Source organism: Cylas formicarius, unplaced genomic scaffold (genome assembly GCF_029955315.1).
Source record: "Cylas formicarius isolate icCylForm1 unplaced genomic scaffold, icCylForm1.1 PGA_scaffold_3__17_contigs__length_32017465, whole genome shotgun sequence".
NCBI classification, from domain to species: Eukaryota; Metazoa; Arthropoda; class Insecta; order Coleoptera; family Brentidae; genus Cylas; species Cylas formicarius.
In genome coordinates, this window is record NW_026844326.1 from 17,745,769 (window position 1) to 17,755,997 (window position 10,229).

The 10,229-nt window shown below is 35.2% G+C and overlaps 1 protein-coding gene across 2 annotated transcripts in view; it reads right to left on the reverse strand.

Annotated features, from left to right (window-relative positions):
- Positions 1-7,056, reverse strand: part of LOC132699800 (monocarboxylate transporter 2-like) — a 201,375-nt gene extending 194,319 nt beyond the window's left edge. For both annotated transcript variants that reach the window (XM_060666697.1, XM_060666695.1), the window contains exon 1: positions 6,843-7,056. The gene's annotated coding sequence lies outside the window, so the exon portion shown is untranslated. The remainder of the gene's footprint in view (positions 1-6,842) is intronic.
- Between the last annotated feature and the right edge of the window lie 3,173 nt (positions 7,057-10,229).

Genomic DNA, 10,229 nt, shown 5'->3' on the forward strand with positions numbered 1-10,229 from the left:
TTTTTATTTAGCCCAATCCAAATCAGCAACAATGTATGTAATCGCACAGCCGATATTACAATGACTTGACGATTGAGTGCTTTTTGCAAGTAATTTTTATGATCCTGCGGACATTAATTGAAAGAGCAGGAATTTAAAACCGTCTCGCTTACCTACACGGCGGATGCTTAAAAAGATCTAAAACGTTTCGAGCTCTTTCGGTTGGTTTTCACTTTTTTTTGTGAGAAACAATTTCGAGTGTTTTCGGGTGAGACCGTAAACATGCCCGTAAGCGTTTCATCACGTAGATATTTTTAACGAACTTCAAATGCAAAAACAAACTCTCTTCGCCTTATACAGAGCACTGTCGTGATTTCTTTACACGGCGAATAATAACGACGTATTAAGTAAGCCCACGAGGATATATTTTAGTCACGACGTGCGAGGACGCCCCGAAAATGTTTGTTTAGGACCAATTTAAATTCAGAAGGTGTTTCACGCATGATTTGGCCCCGAAAGATATTTTTATTTAGCGCTAGTACTAACGCGACGGTAACTGCAATGTTACGACGGCGTTACCAAAAATAGATTTATGGGTACGTTGTCAAAGTTACTTGCTTTATGGTCATTGTGGTCGTTGAACCTTGCAACTTTGTTTACCGCCTTATTTTTTTTGCCATCGTTCTTTCCGAAATCAAACGGTCGGGTATGAGTCACACGCGATCGCTAAAATATAGTTTGATTTGACGGATGAATTTGGACCACTTACGGGACACCCTATGAAGGTTTCGTTACTACGCTTTTAACAAATGTTGCTCAGATTTAAGAGACACTTAAATCTCAAGGAATATGTTTTCATTAAGAAAGTGGGAACACTCTAATAGCGATTTGAAATTTGGAAGGGTTAATATAGGCTAAATGTCCAATTTTTTTAAAATGTGTAGTCAATTTCAGAGGAAACGACAGTACCTTTCGAATTTTAAATGGGCAAACCTATTTTTTTTTTGCATTTTGGGATTCAGGAGATCATTCTGCGTAGGATAAGAGGGTTTTTCTCAATTTTTGTTTTTTTAAATTTTTATTTAATTTTTGGAAATTGTATCAAGGAAAAATACTTTTTACCGGGTCACCTGATCATGGGAAATAGTATATTATGCAACAAGCGCGGTAAACGGCATTTGACTCACGAGTTTATTTGACCCGAGCGGAGCGAGTGTTGCATACTATACTTTTTCTACCACCTTTTTTGGGAACATTTTCGCAAAACAACAAGAATACGTTCACTGACATGACCGTCAAAATTCAAAGCGTGGGAAATATCTCCGAAAACATCCGATTGCTCCCAAATCCGTGCGGTAAAATCCCGGAAATGCCCAAAGTGGCTCGGATCTGTGGGGAAACGAAACTGACGTAGAAAAGTGACGCTTCTCGCACACTAGATCGGTGTGTAATTAAGTATTTTACAGGTGGGAGTAGGAAAAATTGTAAATTCAACTTTGCTTTACTTTTCTAATGCCAAATAGCATTTAATTTAATGAACTATTAATTTTTTACAATAACGTAGTTTTTTCAAATGGCACAGTACTTTTTTTGCAACATTTTGACTCAAAAATTTTCAAAATCCGTTGAAAAATAAGCTCACAGAAAAGAAAATAAAAATAAAAAAATACATTTTTATAAAAACAAAATATTACTTAGGTTGCTTTGCTTCTATTCATTATTGTCAAGTCGGTAAGAATAAAAATGCAAAAGAAACTCTCGTCCAGCTCATGCAGTGGAAAGAAAAAAACAGATTATTAGTAGTGAGATTCAACGATTAGAATTTATTGTTGAAAGTGTTTTATTATGGTAAAAAGTGGATATGCTTTTGGAATACGGGAATACAGTCAAAAACTAACGTAAGTATTGTATGTATAGGTACCTCGTAAGCTACAAGCACTTTTTACCGGAAACTCAGAAGAATAAGAGAATAGAAATATTTTTTTCTTTTCAAATCTGTCACTTTTTCGGATCCTTCAACACAATATTTTGAAAATTTTTTAGAAAATAAAACCTCAACAACGTCGGTAGAATCCATTTGAACTTGGTATATCACCTCATGTTACTGTAAGACAAGTTTTACATTTACACAATACATCACACTCATTTATTTTGGAACTGGAGTTTTGTATTTATTTGAATTAAGTAAGTGCGGTAGATATTTTAAGATGAAACTTTCATAGAATGCTTTCAAAATGTCCTCCTTCTTGTATATGACTCCTTCCTCCGTTCCTGGCTCTAGAAATTACAGCCGATATTCTCCGCTGTAATTCTTATAAGTGGAACACTGGAGTAACATAAACACAGTCTTTCACGTATCCCCCAAACCAAAAACTCTAACGGTGTCAAGTCCGGTGACCGTGGTGGCCAATTAACTGTTGAGATTAGTCTACCCCCATAAACATCACGTTAGTGTTCAGTGATATCTCTAAAATTATGGTGGAAGATACATATTTAATGTCACGGCAAGAAGTAATTCATCTAACGAGTCTTCAATTTCATTTCTTAAGAATTGTAAATATCGTGCACCAGTTAAGGCATATGAAAAAAAAAAACAGGTCCAATAATTCGCCTTCCTATCGCTCGTGCGATTCCGAATCGTTCTTGAAACTGTTCGGGACGAATAATTCTTTGATTATTTAAATGCCTGAATCTGTTGTTCTGTCGGTTAAACACAGCATTATTTGAGAATCGTGACTCGTCAGTGAACAAAATTAAGTTAAGTAAATTATTACACTCGTCATGTTTATCTAACAGAGAATTACAGTATCGAAGTCTTCTTACAAACTCAGCTTCATAAAGATGTTGATGAAGATTATACTTAAAAGAATGATAGTTTTTTTTAAATTCCCCTCACAGATTCTCTTGAGATGTCTAATTCTAATGCCACTTCTCTTAGCGACGCAGCTAGATTTACGTTGAAGTATCCCACAACATTGATTTTCATTTCTTCACTTCTCATTTCTCATTTTCAATTCCAGCGTTATAAAGAAATAATGTACAGGAAGACGACATTCCGGATAGCGGCCTGCATACAATGCACGGGTCTGCCAAAAGTTCTTTCTGCATTCCCCGCATACCAAAAACATATAAACTTTTTCTCCATTTGTAAATTGATTATTGTTTTCCAATAACACGATAAAATCGATAATCAGATAAAAATGTACAAACTGTCAGGATTTTCAATCATGCCGACTTGATGATGAATAGAAAGAAACGCACCTAAGTAACATTTTGTTATTATAAAAATGTATTTACTTATCTGGTTTAATCGTTCCTGTGAGCTTATTTTTTAACGGATTTTCAAAATTTTGGTGTCAAAATGTTGAAAAAAAAGGACCAATTTTTAAATGTTTTTAATCGCACTAGGGTGCTATTTGAAAAAACTAGGTTATCTAAAAAAATTAATTGTTCATTACATTAAATGCTATTTGCCATTAGACAAGTTAAGAAAAGTTTCATTTACAATTTTTTACATGATCAGGTGACCCTGTCAATAGTATTTAGGATGGTCACAGCCTCCTTGACACAATTTTCACAATTAATTAGAAATTAAAAAAAGACAAAAGAAAGTGAGAAAAACCATCCTATCCTACGTTGAGTGATCTCCTGAATCCAAAAATGCAAAAAAATATAGGGTGTGGCATTTAAAGTTCGAAACTTACTCTTGATTTCGTTCAAACCGGAAGTGCAACCATTAACCATTATTTTCAAAAAATTGAACATTCAGCCTATATTAACCCTTCCAAATTTCTAATCGATATCGCAAATCGTTTAACAGGTTATAAAGTGTTCCCACGTTCTTGTTTCACCCGCTAAATTTCAAATTTGTATATAGATTCTTATACTTAAGTCCAGCGGTTTTTGAGGTATTTAATTTAAGCAATGGCAGAGCACCACCTCCAATAGCAATTAAACGGAGATGCTTTTGAACTGACTCTGAAATTTTTAGATCGATTTTTAGATCGAGCTTTAATGTACGACAGTCGCATAAAACAACTAAAATCGAAACGTTTCAAAGCTTCCATTTTGTTAGTTTACATATTTTTATTTCAATATGTTACAGTAACAAATATCAGTGGGAAATCAATTAACACCAGGAATACAAAAGGACCGAAACAAGGGCGTTGTGTATCGCCATCTCTGCTCAAAATATATCTGTATAAAGTGATGAATCCAAGATTACTAAAACTTAAACTATGTCAAGGGTGGCCACACGGAGACACGAAAATACAATAATTAAACGAATGACAAATATCTGGAACTCGTAATTACACAAAAAAGAGAAATTAGTAACCGAAATGGACAAGGCAGGAAAGCTATTGCTGTCAAATCCGAAAGTGTAAGTGTAAGCCCCAAGAACTGTCGAAATCTCCAGAAGAATCATCAGTTAGAGAGGCTATGGGTATTACACACACAGTTATTGACAACATTCCTAACAACCAACTGGTATTGTATGGACGGAAGGACGAATACGACAAGGCAGACTACGAAAGAGCACCAGAGAGAAGTAATAATAAACAGAGAGTGACGTCGAGGAAGACCCATGAAACGGCCGAGAAAGATGGAAAAGGAAGCGTTTTCTTTTTTTACGGAAATAGTTTTTGGGAGTGATTTGTGATGTGGCCAACAGACCTGACAAATGTTAATATACTATCAGTTGCCAAAACCTAACGAAAAAACCCGATTGCTTTCAAACCTGTGGCTAAAACACAGGAAACAAACCCGATGCATTAAAGTGACACTTGATCAGCGCGTTGCTGGGTATTTAAGTATTCTCCTGGGAAATGTAAACGAACTCACCTTTTACATTTCCCTTCAACACTTATTTGGAAAATTTGTGTCAAGACATCTTCGGACTCTCTGAAAGTGATGCTGCCGTAAAAGACCTTTCGATTGGTGGTAAATTTCAAGAACTCCTTTTCTTCGCTCGCCTTAAGTTGAAATCACCTTTAAACATCGAAAAATAGAATTTTCTTGTCTTGCCTTGGTATCGGTTGAAATCAACTTTAAACACGGTAGAGCAAAATTCATTAATTGATATATAAAATATTTTTTAAGTTTACTCCTCATAAATCTGAGATACGTTTCCATAAAGCTTTTGAGTTATGAGAAAATAACCTGAGGCAGGCCGCGCAGTATAGGAGGAGCGAATTGGTGACAATAATATAAAACCGAAAATTGCAATAAATATACAATGCTACATGTAATTTGTAATCACAATCAATTCGTAACAAATAATTAATAAAAAAATAGGTAAAAAAATAAGACGCAGGGGAAACAAAGCCAAACACTTAATTCGACTAGAACTAATGCTCTCCAGTTTCAGGCGATCCATTTTAGAGTTGAAAGTTATGCTCTTTACATCACATCTACAAAAAAAGACAAATGTTTCAGGCCTTGGTACGTTACTTATTGTTATTCTATAAAGTGCCCACATTAATTAGCTTTTAAAAAGCAACGCCATTATATTTTCTGGAATATGGATAAGTGGCATAAATCTGGTGATTTTTTGGCTAGTTTTAGGATATAATTGGAGAAAGGTGTAAAAGTCAATGACAATATTTCAACTTCGTAATATTCTTTTATTACAAACAACGTACATAATATGTTTTGCTTTATTATTTGCTTTATAAAATAGTTGTATGGCTGGTTTTATGTAAATATTATTTTTTATCTTTATGGGTATGTGTGTATCACTAGGTCTACCGTAGAAGATTGATATGAATCGGGCAATTATAATTTTGGAAGCCATTGCTTTAAAAATTATTACGTATATGCTGCGGATTAATCATCAATTAATAAGCTCATAGTTCTGTTGTCCTCCAACGCAAGTGTATTGCTTTAATTTGATTTTTGCAAAAATACAATTTGAAGTAATTAATTTATACTTGCCGGTTGAGTAATAGTATTTTTTCCACTCCGATCTGTAAAATGCCTCATTACATACCGATCTAGCGTGCGGGAAACGTCACTGTACCACGCCAGTTTCGTTTCCCACGGATCCGAGCCACTTCGGACATTTCCGGGGTCTTGCCGCACGGGTTTGGGAGCAATCGGAGATATTTCTCACGCCTTGAATTTTGACGTCTTGTCAGTGAATGTATTCGTGCTGTTTTGAGAATATGTACCCAAAAACTAACGGTCATAGAAAAAGTATGGTATGCAACACGTTCGGTAAACTTTTTAAGTCACTCGTTTATTAAACACTCGCTCCGCTGCGCTTCGCTCGTGTCAAATGAATTCGTGAATCAAATGCCGTTTACCGCATTTATCGCATAATCTAATATTATGCAACAAGTGCGGTAAACAGTATTTGAGTCACGAGTTTATTTGGCATGAGCGGAGCGCAGCGGAGTCTTGTATAGTATTGTTTGGTAAACGATTTGCCTACTATATTTTTTCTATGACCGTTAGTATTTGGGAATATTTTTGCAAAACAACATAACTACATTCACTGTGGCTCGGATCCGTGGGACAAGAAACTCACGTGGTAAAATAGTGCTTTCCGCATGCTAGATCGGTGTATAATTGGGTATTTTACAAAATGGATGACAAAAAAAATATGAAGATAACTTTGCGTCTTATAATATTTCTTTTTAAAATAGGTTTATAAAACAAACCCTCATAAATTTAACCAGTAAAATGGCAAAACATCATGCATAACAAACATCCCGAAAAAATTTTTTTGTAAAAGTTCACAATTGTATTGTAATTTTTAAAATGTCAATTAATTTATTATTTCTCTAATTTATTTTATTCCGAACTCGCGCCACTTCCAGCTTTTACTTTCCCATGCCAAAATTCGCAGTTATAAAAATTACCTTTGATAACGCCCCGTTAATTCCCCACGGTTACCATTCTCCTCAATGTCCCTGCTCAACGTTCTACTCGACAACAAACTAACCAATAACAATCCGTCCCCACCTGTCGCAGGAACGGGCGAAAGAAACACGTGCCGATGATATACCCTCGGACTGCAACACGTGTCCGATCGTATCAAACTCGGGGCAAAGCAAGAACACCGCTTTCGGGACCGTCCTGCTACCCGTGTGCAGGAAAGACTGATCTGCACGCTACGCCAACAGCGAAGATGAGCCCCGCGGAAGCTGCAGGAACGAGTGGGGGGCTTTCATTCATAACGGCTCCGTCCGTGGCACACTGGCTCAGTTAGGTGGACTCGCAGGATTTATTAGCAGGATTGGTTTTCGTTGGCAGGACTCGCACTTATTGCCTGATGCCCCGCATCGCTTAATGTCTTTCGATTTTTTTTTTGATCGATGGTGGAGGCGTGAAACGAACCTCGCGACATAGGGGCAGACTCTCCCTACCTCTTTATCCCGGGAGGTAAATTGATTTTGGGATTCTTGAGAGTTGGAGAGCGAGCGGCTTTATTTTAACAGTAAACTAATTTTGTAGGAGGAAGACAACGCCTTACCCACAGTTTCCTCAATAATATATGAGAATAGTTAAAAATACAGGGTGTTCAACCAGGACGCAGACGCACTTGTCCAAAAACACAAAATATCATAAGGGAAATTATATTGAAATGGACTAGTTCAACTTATTACTTTCAAATTATATGTATACCTTAAAAAGATAAATGCCATCTTCGAAGTAGTTTAAAGACCTCAATACTCAGATCAAATGTTCAACTCTCCTTTAACACCGGTGCATCTAATAATTGGAGAATTCGAAGAATAATAATTTCTCCAGAAGAAACGAAAATTCCTAGAAAATTACGTAGAGCTTTATAAACAACTACTATTCTCGAAAAAGTTCAACAGATAACAATTAAGGATTTCACTGTGGCTCTATTAAATACATAATTAAGAATTTTTTTAAAACAGTCTTAGCATATTCAGCTGATTCGGCACTGACCAGACTATAAAAAAACTACGCACCCGTTCATGGCCAATAGGCTGGCACAGAAATATAAAAGAGTTTAAGTTATTGAACACTTTAATTGATTCTTCAGGTCATTGTGAATAACATTATCGAAGTGCTTATCAAAAAGAAGCCTTGTGTAAAATTTAATACCGCTTCCGAAAATGTCAGTTTTTAGGTAGTGTTGCAATGTTGCAGTTTAGATAGTTAAAAAACAAATAAAATGATCACATTTTTCGGATATTTTATGGAGATATTTTATTTTTGTCAAAAATTATGTTTTCAAACCAAACAGTATCTTTACATTACTGTACATTACTGTTCTAGGTTTTAGACACTTCGTAATCAAAAACGAGACGATTTACAGAAACTATTGTACTAGAAGTGATAGTTTACCACGGTTTAAACGGTACATGTCAGAAACGTACCTTTTCTTAAATAAAATTGATTGATTTAAACTTGCTCGAACAATATTTTTTTGTAATAATTGCCAGCGTTTCAAACAAAATTGTTAAGGAAGCTGACGTTTTAAAAATGACAAGCTTGGCCAATGCATAATTGGGTATTTTAGAGTGTGGAGTAGAAAAAAAGGTATATCAGTATAGCAGCCACAATATCTGCTCATAAAAAGCATCCACAACTATAAGAGAAAAATAAGTAAACTCGAAAGAACAGGAAATATGAAATGCGAAAAATAACTTGCTAATCTTAGGTGGACGTATTAAACATATCATCTAAGATAATTTTCATGTTATTGAATATTTAATAAATTCGAAATACAATTATTTATTTGATAGCGATATTTACTTGATAGTTTAGGATGTTATTTGCAGTCTAACCAGTCATGATATTGTATGATTCCTTAAGGTACACCCTTAATGTAAAGTTAACGCCGTAGATAGAATTTCTTGTTAGTATTGGCTTACATAACAGCATTTAAAAAAAGTTTGTTTCGGTCGGACCCCCCTCCGTGTTCAAGATAGGTCTTGTAGTTTCCGAACGATGTGTGAAAACATGCTTTGTCATTGCAGGAAGACAATAGATTCGTGTGTCCACATGCTGTTTCACATTCGTTGAACTAATGAGGCATTATATCAGAGGCAATAAATAAAATGTGTACGTCATCTATCCATTCGAATTATACCAGGGGATGTTTGAAATTCGATTCTCACCATGCGGATCTCGGAAACGAAACAAAGACTATTTTTGTTCGTAAAATTATAACAATTTAAATCTCCTTCGCTAAAAATAGGCAGTCTGAACAAGAAAAATGTAGTCGCTTCGTCCACGAATAATATAAAAGATCCATTGAGATTACGAAACTGGAAAGTTGATGAAAGATGTGAGGCAGGAAGTAAGAAAATGTATTATTTCTACTCCCTTCTGTAAAATACTTAATTATACACCGATCTAGAGCGCGCAAAGTGTCATTTTACGACGTTAGTTTTTTTCACATGGGTCCGAGCCACTTCGGACATTTCCTGAATATTACCGAACGGGTTTGGGAGGAATCGGATGTTTTCGGAGATATTACAGTATGGTTCGAATTTTGACATTTTTCAATTCTAGAGGTCATCTCAGTGAATGTTGGTTTGCGAAAATGGACCCAAAAACTTAGAAATAGTATATTATGCAACACGTTTGGTAAACTTTTTAAGTCACTCGTTTATTAAGCACTCGTTCCGCTCGTGCCAAGTAAACTCGTGACCCAAATGCCGTTGTTTCATAATTTACCATAATTGCTTAATCTCTTTTCAGCTCTGACTAGTTTTGTTTTAATTGTTGTCAATCAATCAAACCGTTAATCAATTTCTTAGTCAAAATGTTTTGATCATATTCTACAAAAAATAACAAAACATGATTTAGCCTAAGAGGTATCTTCAAATGGCAATGTTTCATCAAAACCAAAAATTCCTTATATAATAAATAATAATTTCAGGCAAACGTCTATTTCACTTTTTTCTAAATGTGTTTATAAATTTTCAATGAAATCCTTCTCGTACCATATTTAACATTCGTCTTCGTCTTCCCCGTGGAACTCTGAGCATATCTCAAACGCACCTATTTATCCATTTACGTGATTCATTTACGACGCTTTTACTTACATTTAGGAGCGCTAAGGGTATATAACATTTTAAAATCCTGATTCAAGTTTGGATATTGAATTATTTGTTGTAGATTATTTTGCGCATTTTCAATTCAATTTGACATCTTATTTCTCACTCAGGGCTTTAGTCAAACTGTATAAGCCATAGTAAGTGTTATATTGTTGACAATGAACATACGCTTGTTGTCTAGTACTTTTTTGAGTTCACATTGCATAG